Source organism: Sminthopsis crassicaudata, chromosome 2 (genome assembly GCF_048593235.1).
Source record: "Sminthopsis crassicaudata isolate SCR6 chromosome 2, ASM4859323v1, whole genome shotgun sequence".
Classification (NCBI taxonomy): Eukaryota; Metazoa; Chordata; class Mammalia; order Dasyuromorphia; family Dasyuridae; genus Sminthopsis; species Sminthopsis crassicaudata.
In genome coordinates this window covers 176,476,268-176,488,880 of record NC_133618.1, presented here as the reverse complement: position 1 = coordinate 176,488,880, position 12,613 = coordinate 176,476,268, and positions in this window count along the sequence as shown.

The window sequence follows — 12,613 nt, the reverse complement described above, 5'->3', positions numbered from 1 at the left end:
AATGAAAAGATAAGCCACTCTCTTGCCTTAAAACATTTAATTCTTCATTCTCTCTGGCAAGTAGTACTTCTTGAACATAAATTGGAAGCATGGTGATATATTTGAAGATAGTCACATGATTGTTTTAAAGAAAAGTTGGACAAGTAGTGATAAGACATATTCCTTTCTTTTAAAACAGCAGGGCCAGGAAGCTAAAGTCTTTCTTCCATAAGCACCTGCCTAGCATGCCTGACAGGTGGGTCAGTGGAATGAACTGTCTTTGTGTCTCTTTGCCAAGTGCTTAGTATGCTGCTAGTCCATCTGGCTTTTGTCAACTTTTTGGCTGTTTTGTGTCTCCTTGACTTCTCTGATTTTCTTCAGGCAGCAATTCACTTGTTTGCTTTTTATCTTCTTAAAAGAAACAGGCAAGCAATGAGGGATAATGTGTTTTGGGTTGTGGGTATGTGGATGTCCATGTCTGTTATGTATGCAGGCCAGAATTTGCTTGATCAGGAAGTCTGCCACCTTTGCTAATGACTTGCAACCTTTGATGAGTGATGGGTTTATTTGGCAATTCCTGATAAGTGGGTTGTTTGAAACTTTGTAATGCAGGGAGTTATTTGTGATTCCTGCTTGAAAGGATGTCTGTGAGCAATGACTAAGTAAGTGTCCATATTAAAAGATCATTCCTAGTTGCTTAACATCCTGTCATATATCATCTGTGATTTCTGTTTTTATTGTTTTGATCTCAAAAATATCTAACTTTTAAAAAAAATGTGTACTGGAAATTTGGAAATGGTGGAACTATTTATGTTCTCAGCAAACAGCTGACCAGCATCTGTGACAAACATCATAAACTTGTTGTGCTAAAACCAAAGTACTTTGCCCTCTATTTTAATTACTTGGAATTCATTGAACTTCAGGCACCCTCTATTCCATTTCCTACCAAAACTCAGGAATGGTGACATTTTAACTTGGCAACATGAATTTGACTCTGCTGATTCATGGTCCTCTTAACTTCATCCAGGTTTTAACAAAGCTAAGAATTAGAATTTGGTCATTTTGCAGGTGTCTGGTAGCTCTCCCACTGGATGAAGCTAAATAAAGTAACTATAAACTTAAAAAAAATTCAGGGCACTTTCTCTATTTTCTCTTCCTGGAATAAACTGACTTGATAGTATTATTAAAGACCTCTTTGCATTCTGGTTTCTGGCCTTCTCATTTACCTGGAATTACTTTCTCAAGTTAATAATTTTAATGGCCAAATCTAATGACTTTTCTCAATCATCATCCTTCTTGAACTGTCAGTAGTTTTTGACAGTAACAATCATCCTGTTCTTGTTTTGTAAGTGTTCTTTTCTGCTTCTCTTCCTACTTTCTGTTTTCCATTTCTCTGTCTCCTTTGCTAACTGTGAGTATTCTCTAAGACTCTGTCCTGGGCCTTCTATTTTTATAGATCATTTGGTGATCTCATTAGCTTCCATGAATTCTATTATCATATCATCTCCATATGGATGACTTTCATATTTGCTTGTCAAGCCCTAACTTCTCTCCTAACCTCTAGTTACCTTTTATAGATTTTAAACTAGATGTCCTATGAATATATTAAACTCAATATGTCCAAAACTGAATTTAATGTTTAATGAAACCTTTCCCTTTAAACCTTCCCCTCTTCTAAGTTTCCTATTACAGGTACCACCATCCTTCTGGTCTCCTAGCCTCAACCTAGATTTCATGTATGATTTCTCTGTCTCTGTGTCCTTCTCTCTCTGTTTTTCTTTATGTCTCTATCTCTGTGTCTCTGTTTCTCAATTTGTGTCTTTCTGTCTCTGTGTCTCTGACTGTCTCTGTCTCTCTCCCTTCCCCATTCAATAAGTGTTCAAGTTCTGTTTTTTTTAACCTTCATAATGTCTCTCATATATACCACCTTCCCTCAAACTGATGATCACCATGGTGCAGGACCTTATCACCTTCCATTTAGACTTTTGCCATTGTCTGATGGTTGGTCTCTCAGCCTCAAAAGATCCGTTACTCTTCTATTTAATTGATCTTTCCAAAATGCACATCTGACCATAAGACTCCAATCTAATCCCCCTTTTCTCCCTTCCCTCCCCCAAATGGCTCTCTATTATTTCCAGGATCAGATATAAAATTCTCTGCTTGAGCTTTTAAGCTCTTCACAACATAATCCCTCCCCATTTTTTTGTTTTCTTATATCTTATACCCATTTCCCCTTCACATACGCTATGATCCAGTGACACTGGCTTTTTCAACTGTTTCTACTATAAGATACTTGCATCTCCTGCCTTGTCACTGGCTATCCCTCCATGCCTGGAACTCACTATCCCCACCTCCACCTCTTGGCTTTCCTGGCTTCCTTCAGGTCTCACTTCAAGTCCTAACTTTTGCAATAAGCCTTCCTGATCTCCTTTATCTTAATGCCTTTTCTCTGGAATTACCCCAATTTATCCTGTAAATAACTTGTTTGTCTGCTCAATTAGACTGTGGGCTCCTTGAGAATAGGAGACGTTTCCTATATTTTCTTTGTGCCCACTGCTTAGTATAGTGCCTAGTGTATATCATAGGTGCTTAATCAGTGCCAACTGACTGTCTGACTATATGGACATTATCCCAGTTGATTATGCAACAAAGCAACATTTTCATTCCTTGTTGCCTTTATTTTATTCTAGAATCTAAATAGCAGCCTTAAAATAGAAAAATCTTTTTTATGAAAATTTGAAATTGGCCATAGTATAATAATGATAACAGCACATTTACATTCACACATTATATCATTATTTATTCCTCATAATGATCTTCTGGGATGTATAGGGCAAATATTACTATCTGAATTTAATTCTGATAATTTGAAACTTAGCCTCACAAATACAAGATAGGGTAAAGTATGTCTGGACATTAGGATTATTTCTTTTTCTGAAAAATGATCTGGGGATTTTAGTGGGTTGCAAGCTCAACATGAGTCAGTAGTGTGATGTAATGGTCTTTTTGAGTTTTAGACTGCACTGGCTAAAACATAGTGTTGAAGTATAAGAAAGTGAAAATCTCACTGCATTCTGCCCTAATAAAAACACATTTAAATATTCCATTCAGTTCCAAGTGCCACATTTTAGTAAGCATAAGAATAAGCTGGGGAGTAGACAGATGAAGAAAACCAGTGAAGGGACTTTTATCTCTGTACCAATCACTGTTTTTAAGAGTTTTACTGTAATGCTGGAGAAACTGAGGCAAGATAGAGATTAGAGAGTATTTAATATTTTATTTGAGAGGGAGAGATTTATTAGGACCAAATGGATCCACGGTTTGGTCCCAGGACTGAATGAGACTATTGTCTCCAAGAATCCAGCAAACAATATGAGTTCTCAATGACATATATACACGTGGCTCAGACACAGGGGGTCTGAGGCAGGGGCAGAGTCTGAGTGCTGAGAGCAGGAATGGGACTATGGATCTGGTTCTGAAAGAATGGGGGAGGCATCTGGACATTCTGATAAGTAGGGAAAGGCTGGGGTCATGATGTCTAAGATAGAGGGTCTTTTATCCTTATCAAATATTCTGATTAAGAGGGAAGGGTGGTGTGATAAACTGAGGTTTGGGGCAGAATAACTGAAGTAGGGCAATTCAAGGAGACTCTACAGTCTCATAATAAACCTAGGCAGGACAATTTAGGGAAACTGAGTCAGGATAATTAAGGAAACTGAGTCAGGACAATAAAAGAGAACTATGGCACAACGTTATAAACATGATCTCATTTTATCTGCATGACAAATCTGGGAGATAAATGATTTTATTATTCCTACTTTATAACTGAAAAAAAAAGAGTAAATGGCTAGCTGAGGATCTCATAGCTAGGAAGGTGAGGCTGAATTTGAATTCAGGTCTTCCTGACTTTTTCCCTGACCTATGCTTTATCCACTGTACTACTTAGTTGCCTCAAGAGGTACCTAAAGTACAAAAGTAGGGGAATGGGTAGAATTTTAGGAGGTAGATTTATGTTTGATACTAAAAAAGTCTTCCTAACAATAAGAGTATTCTAAAATCATATGGGATATCTAGGCAGATTGTAGAGTCTTCATTAAAAGACTACGAAATTTGGATGCTGACTTCCATGGAATTCTGTTACAATGTCTCAATGAGTTTTGTATTTCATATTGATAATGACTCAGAGTTGGAATGCAAACTTATCCTTTGACTACTAAAGCCAATACCTTTACACAATAATTCTAAAGAGAAGGTAAAAATGAGGGTCATTCAATGTAAACTATTTTTAATTTCCTGAAAATAAAATGAATTTAATTCATGTTCTCATTCATAGTTGATAAATTGTATAATATATCTAGAATATAACAGAATTTGAAATTTTTTAAAGTGGTCTGAGCCACCATCTAGTACAACTCATGCTACAAAGAATCTCCACTGTAGGACACCAGTAGTTGTGCAGTGTCTGATTGAAGACCTATAAGGAAAGGGAACTCCGTCTCTCCACTCTCAATCCTCAGGGCAGGACATTCTACTTTTGGACAGAAATGATCATTAAGAAATTTTTGCTAACATGAAGTCCAAATTTGCTTTTCTGCAACTTCCATTCATTGCTCTTGATTTTGCTTTCTGGGACCAAACTATACAAGCCTAATCTGTCTTTCATTCATCTCTTTTCTAAACTGAACATTCTTAATTAAATAAGCACCTCTTCCAGTATCTCTTCCACATTTCTGGTTGCACTTCTCTGGCTATTCTCCAGCATAGGAATGTTCTTCTTAAACTGTGGTACCTAGAACTGAGTGGATGAGGAAAAGAAAAATGCCTGACAAAAGAACAATGTCTTTAAAAAAAAAAACAAACTCCAAACTTCAGCTACGTTATACTTGGAAAATTGAATTTTTTGTACCTACTAGGCATAAGGGTGGTACAGTGAGTAGTAGAGTGCTGGACATAGATTCAGGATGACCTGCATTCAAATTCAATCTTTGACACTTACCTGTGGAAGGATTTCCTAATCAGCCTTAATGCTAATGCAAGTCACTTAACCTGTTTGCTTGTTTCCTGCAACTGTTTCTGTTTAAAATGGGAATAATAACACCTACCTCCCAGAGTTGTGAGAATCAAGTGATATACTATTTCTATGATACTTTGCACAATGCCTATCACATAGTAGGCACTTAATAAATGCTTGCTTTCTTCTCTTCCCAAGTAAAAAACTTTACATTTATTCATAATTAATTTCATATTTTTATATTCAACCTAACAAGATCTTTTTGGATTTTGACTTTTATCATTCAAGTTATTAGCTATCCTTTCCTCAGTTTTTTGTCATCTGTTATTCAAATTCATCATTCCCTTTTCTGTCCTGGTTGTCAGAAATATGCTCCAGTTTTAAAATCACTTCTGTTTCTCCTTCTTTTGACCCGTTTTTCTCCCATGATTTTTCTTTCTTTTTTTTTCTTTTCCTTTTAAAAAGCCTTTATCTTTCCTTATAAAATAATTAAGATATACCAATCTAGAGCCCTGATTTGGTCATGAGTTTTATCCCACTAAATTTCAGTGATACCTATGGTTTCAAATATATCATTTCCTGCTCCTTTCTTAGGTTTTGCCTTATGGATTTCTAGGTGTCTCAGATGCTATTCTTTCTCTTCCTTCCTTGTCATTGCTCTGTAATATCTAACTTGAGGGTTATAAAAAGGTAGTCATTGTCTCTCCAAAAGACCACAAAATCTTATGGTGAGAGAGTTTTATGTAAACATATTAAAATTGGGATACCTAAAGAATTGAATATCAGAGGGAGGGGAAGTATGTTGTAGCAGAAAGAACATTGGTCTGAGAATCAGAAGACTTAGATTAGAATGTGAACTTTTCTATTTACTAGGGAAACAAGTTCATTGCTTATAAAGTAGGAATAATAATTATCATCTACTGAACAACTCATGGCATTATTTTGAAGCAAGATGTAAATCTTAGAGCTACACATATTTAAGATATTATTATTAGTGTTAATGAGTAAGATATGTCTAGAAACTGCCATGTTCAGAAATAATTCTTTCAAATTTAATTCCCAAGGCCTTAAATGAAACAGTGGAATGAGAATGAACAAGTAAAATCATAGGAGAAATTAAATTATCCAGCATATCATATAATTAACTTCCTTAAGAATTCTATTTAAGGAATAATTTTTACAAATAGAATTATATTGCCTACTAATATACATGCTGTACTTTGAATAAGACAGTTGATCTTCTGACTCTGCATTATCACTGGCTCTCCCCCAAGGTTCCTGGAATTCTCTCTCTTTTTTTTTAATCTCCATCTCCTGGCTTCCTTCAAGTCCCAGTTAAAATCTTACTTTCCCTAGGAAGCTTTTCCTAATAGCCTTAATGCTAGTGTTTTCCATCTGTTACTATTTACCATTTTCCAATATATATTTTCTTTGAACATAGTATTTGCATATTGTCCACCTTTTTAACTGTGAGTTCCTTGAGAGCAAGGGAGTGATTTTTTTGCCTTTCTTTACCACTGTACTTGGCACATAATAGGATTGTAATAATGCTTGTTAAATTGATTTGACATATTTTAAAATCTTAAAGTATATGGAAAAGGGAATGAATATCTTTTGGGTCAGGTTTCTTTTTCTATAAGCATCGATGGATATTGTTTTCATTTTTCTTTTTTAATCACAGAACTAGAATATTCATTTTTCCTGAAAGAAAAGGTATAAGATAAATTGTTACTTCAAATATTTAATCAGGAATGTCTTGCCATCTTAACCATCTCTTTGCTTTTCTAATACTGTGCTTTATATTCCTAACTTCTATAGAAGCTTTGTAAAATTCATGATGAGAATTACTCTTTATTCAATAGAAGGATAGACTTTTTTCTTTCAAAGAGAGGCTACATAGAGGCTAGTTACTAGGCTATGGTTACACAATGTTGATTTTAATTTGCTAATATTCTTGTTGGTTGTAAGATTTTCCCCTATCCCCTTGCAATATTTTTCAGGTGACTACTCCTAATGAAAAAACTTCATATTCAATTCCCTTTGTATTCTTCCTGTGTTTTGAATAGAGAAAGTTTTGCTGAATAAGACTTTCTCTTGAGAGGAAGTGGAATATGGGACTCTTGATTCTCACTTCAAGAAATTTGAGAAACTATTGTGACATCCAATAAATGAATGAACAATTGAGACAGAAGGTCTTAACTCTTCCAAAGATTTTAACTAGGATCTGTGTACTAAATCAAAGACCATATGGTTTTCTTTGGATTTGGAGACTCATTTGTAGTTTGAAGCCACTTTTTTGGTAATAAAATACATAGCATCAATAATAAATTATTTCCACCAGAAAGAAACTAACATGAAGCTGCTTGTGCCTGTAATTATTATGTTAATCTACTCTCTGGAAGTTGCTTCTGGAGAATTGCCCGTACTACTGAATCGAGAGTAGATGTGGGCAGGACAGCTGTTTACTTGTTTTGATAACTACAGATTTTATAGAACTGGAATGTTATCCTTTTGTAAAAAAGTGAACTTTTGTGACTAAAGATACCAAATGAGGTTCCTTAAGGAGAGAAATAAGCACACTGTGCCTTGTAGTCAGCACTGCTATAATATGTGGCCCTGGTGTGAATGAAAGTATTACAGTTGTTACAAAGGGTTTTCCAACTGAATGAATGACCATCATTTGGAGAATTGCTGAATATATCATGGTATATGTATGTTATGGAATATTATTGTTCTGTAAGAAATGACCAACAGGATGATTTCAGAAAGGCCTGGAGAAACTTACATGAACTGATGCTGAGTGAAGTGAGTAGAACCAAGAGAACATTGTACACGACAATGATGGATGTGACTCTTTTCAACAGCAAAGTGATTCAAGCTAGTTCCAATGGTCTTGTGATGGAGAAAGCCATTTGCATTCAGAGAGAGGACTGTGGGAGCTGAATGTGGATCACAGCATAGTATTTTTACTTTTTTATTGTTTGATTGAATTTTGTTTTCTTTCTCATTTTTTTCTGTTTTGATTTTATTTTTCTTATGCACCATGATAATTGTGGACATATGCATAGAAAAACTGCACATATTTAATATATATTTAATTACATGCCATTTAGGGGAGAGGGTGGGGAAAGGTAGGGAAATAAAAATTTGTAACACAAGGTTTCAAAGCGTGAATGTTGAAAACTATGTATGTATATGTTTTGAAAATAAAAAGCCTTTTTTATTTAAAGAAAGAGTTTTCAAGGGTGCAGCTAGATGTCATAGTGGTTAAATGTTGGGCTTGGAGTCAGGAAGTTCTGAGTTAAAATCCAGCATCAGACACTTAACTGGATATGTGATCATTGACAAGTGATTTAACCTTGATTACCTAAGAGATAGGAAGGAAGGAAGGAAGGAAGGAAGGAAGGAAGGAAGGAAGGAAGGAAGGAAGGAAGGAAGGAAGGAAGGAAGGAAGGGAGGGAGGGAGGGAGGGAGGCAGGAAGGAAGGGAGGGAGGAAGGAAGGAAGGAAGGAATGAAGAAAGAAAGAGAAAGAAAGAAAAAAAGAGAAAGACTAAGTGCAAAGGTTTGGAGAAGAGATATAGTGTCATGTATGAGCAACAGAGATAAGGGCAATTTGGCTGAATTGTAGAGTGCTGAATGGTCATTATTGTCCAATGACGATAGAAAGTATTATGGTCATGTTGCAGAAAGTTTTAGACACTAATCAAGCAAATTTATATCTTATCATAGGCAATAGGAAGCTGTTGGTGTTAATTATGGGAATTGCATGGCAGATTTATACTTAAGGAAGATTGGTTTGGAAGCAATGGTGAGAAACTTGAATTAAGGAGTTGAATTAGGAAGCTCTTGAAATAATCTAGATGAGAAGTGATCCGAACCTTAGCTAAGGTGGTATCTCTATGAATAAAAAAGTCAAATACAAAAAACATTGTGGAGTTAGAAATGGCAAGATATGGCAGTTGATTTGATATGGGAGGTGAGAAGTTCAGGATTATGACAGGAGGGTGAAGTTGAGATGTTTTTTATGGCTATCAAGTGAATTTGAGGGAATGGCATAAACAAAAACAATTAAGGGATGAGAAAGAGGAGTATACTGGGTGCATAAAAAAGGGTAAAATAGAATGGGGTAAATTATTTCACACGAAGAGACATGAAAAAAAATATCATTATGGAGGGGAAGAAATAAGGGTGAGTGAGGGGCATTGTTTGAACCTTGCTGTCATTAGTATTGTCTCAAAAAGGGATTAATATACACAATCAATTGAATGTAGGAATATATCTTACCTAACAGGAAAGTAAGAGCTGAGGAGATTAAGTAAGGGGGAGCAGACCGAAGAGAGGTTGTTCCTGGGGAGGCATTAGAAAGAAGCAAAACACTGTTGAGGAGGGAAAGGATAAGAGAGAGAACAAACAGGAGGATAAATAGGATGGAGGGAAATACATTCACTGTGAATGTGAATTGAATGAACTCTCCCATAAAACAGAAGCAGATAGCAGAGTGAATCAAAATTGCAATCCTACAATATACAATTTACAATAAATATACTTGAAGCAAAGAAGCACATACAGAGTGAAAATTTAATGTTAGAGCAGAATCTATTATGTTTCAGCTGAAGAAAAAAAAGCAGGGGCAGCAATCCTTGTCTCAGACAAAGCAAAAACAAAAATAGACCTATTTAAAGGAGATAAGAAAGAAAACTAAATCTTGCTAAAAAGTACCATAGACAATGAAGTAATATCAACATTAAACATACATTCACAAAGTGGTGTAACATCCAAATTCTTTTTTTTTTTTCACTGTCTATCCAATTTATTTCTAAGCCATATGATCTTTGAAAAATGATTGCTACAAAGGATCCATGGTAAACATTCTATTAGCATTTACTCCCATTCTTATAGAATGAAATTTCATATATATTTAGTAAATTCTCACATTTCAGAATCATTCCAAATGAAAACTAGTTTTTGCTCCCAAATTCTGTACCTAGACTAAAACACACTGCAACTTAAATTTTTTTTTACACAACTGTAGAATTTCATCATACTTTTCCCACATTACCTTTCAAGTTTCTTTTTTTAATGTGTTTTTCCCCCCATTAGATTATGAATTTCTTAGGGGCAAGGATGATCTTTTGTCTTTTCTTATTTTCTCAGTACTTAACATAATGCCTGGAATATGACAAGCACTTAATAAATGTTTACTGACTAAACAACTGACTTTATGGGCCTAAATTACAAATAGTATCTACTTTGCTTGCGTTTGAGGTTAGAAGGTTTTAACCAAGCAGGATGTTATTTGATGAGTGTTGTCCAATAATACTGGAAACTGTTATTTGATAAAGATTACCAATAGATGTTTGTAAAGTATTTAACAAGGTGCCTAGCAGAGAGTATGCTCCTAAAAATGCTTGCTTCATTCTCTTATTAATGAGTCAAAGGAGCCTGTTAAATTATTAGAGAAGAATGAAATGCTACTCACTAGGGTTTCCATTTTACATTTCACTGTATTTCATTTCGTCTTTGAAAATCAACAACGTATACATGGTGTATATGTTTGTACTCCATGACTGGTACTTGTTGGGTAATAGGCCAATAGGCATGGCAGAAATGTATTTGCAGAGAGTCATAAATCATTGTAGTTTCACATGAAATCCAGGAGGTATATGACTTGAAGGATTTATGCTATGGCTGTCTTCCTGCTGACTTCAGGTTTGCCAAATGCAAGCTTTTTCTAGAGGAGAACATGAAATGGTACTAAAGGAGAAATTAATTCCCAAAAGAAGCCAGGAAGAAAAAAGAATCAGAGAAGCCAGATGGGAAATTAATAGTAAGTGGATGAATGTGTCAGGAATAAAAAAGGAGAAGCAATAAAACAGTACGGTGCAGAACTAGAAAATTCTTTCCTTTGATTAGAAGTAAAAAAAAATTATATATATATAAATTTTTTTTTACCAGTAAAACTACATAACAAATTTTTTTTGGGGGGAGTTTTCCTATAGATTATGAATCCAGATTTTTTTAGAGAAGAAGCAATATTTCAAATTTCACAGAACAATAAGGAGGATTCAATATACCAGCAGGTGTAGCTTAAAATCAGTCCAACAAGCATTTATTAAGTGCTTACTTTGAGCAAAACACTGTGGTAAGTGCTGAAGATCCAAAGCCAAAAATAAAACAATACTGGCCATCAAGAAGTTAGTATTGCACTTTTTTCACCCCAATAAAGGGCTAATATGGGGGAGATAGTATTTACATACACACATACACATATATATATGTATGTATGTATACATATATGTATGTAGTATAAGTTAATTGGAGGAAGAATTACATTAAATTGGTTGGATCAGGAAATGCTTTGTGAACAAGGTGATATCTGAGCTGAGCCTTGAAATAAGTCAAGACTGAGGGATAGAGGTGAGGAGGAATTGCATTCCAGAAAAAGGGGACAATGTGTGCCAAGACACGAAGAAGGGAGATGGAATGTTGAGTTTGGGGAACAGCTAGTAGTCCAGTTTGGCTAAAACATAGAATGTGTGAAGGGAGAGGTGTGATGTGAAATGTCTGGAAAGGTAGGTTATTGTTGAGAGTTTTAAATGCCAACCTGAAGAATTTGTGTTTTATCTTTAAGGCAATAGAGAATTTATGAAGATTTTTGAGTTGGGGATTGGCATGATTAGACATTTGTCTTAGTGAATAATTTTGGTCACTGAATGGAAGATGAGGAGCAGAAAGTGGATGAAGGAAGAGAGAGGGAGAGAAAGAGAGAGAGAGAAAGAGAGAGAGAGAGAGAGAGAGAGAGAGAGAGAGAGAGAGAGAGAGAGAGAGAGAGAGAGAGAAAGAGAGAGAGAAAGAGAGAGAGAGAGAGAGAGAGAGAGAGAGAGAGAGAAGAGAGAGAGAGAAGAGAGAGAGAGAGAGAGAGAGAGAGAGAGAGAGAGAGAGAGAGAGAGAGAGAGAGAGAGAGAGAGGAGGGAGAGAGTAAGTGCCAACTAGGATGTTATTGCAATAGTCTGGTTAGGAAGGGATGTTTTAGGTTGTGGTTGCAAAGAAAAGGGGATGGATGTAGGAGACATTAGGTAGACATGCCAAGACAACTAATTGGATAGTAATCTGGGGAAGAGGTAAGTCAAAAATCATTTTGAAGTTGAGATTGAAAAGGTGGTACTCCCTTCAAGAACAACACTAACAAAAAATTAGCAGGAGAAGGTTTAGGGGAAAACCAAATGACAGCAACTTGGGGTTTACTGAATTTGAAATTCTGAGGACATTAGCCATTTAAAGAAATGATAGGATGTGTGATAGTAATCAGAAGATGACAAATGGATTCATATGTAAATATTCAGCAGACAGTTGATGATATGGAAGATTAAAGTTGAATATAAAAATTTGGGAGTCACATAGATAAGATATTTGAACTCTTAGAAACAGATGAGATTACCAAAGGAGAGAAAATAGAGAAGAAAAAGTCTTAGGCAAAACACTGGTAGATACTGTCCTTGGAGATGAGATATTGCTGATCATCTAAAAAAGGAGTCTGAGAAAGAACTGAAAGCCAGATTGATGGACAATTAAATAGTGTGATGTCATATAAATCAAGGGAAGAGAGAATGTGTCTAAGGAGA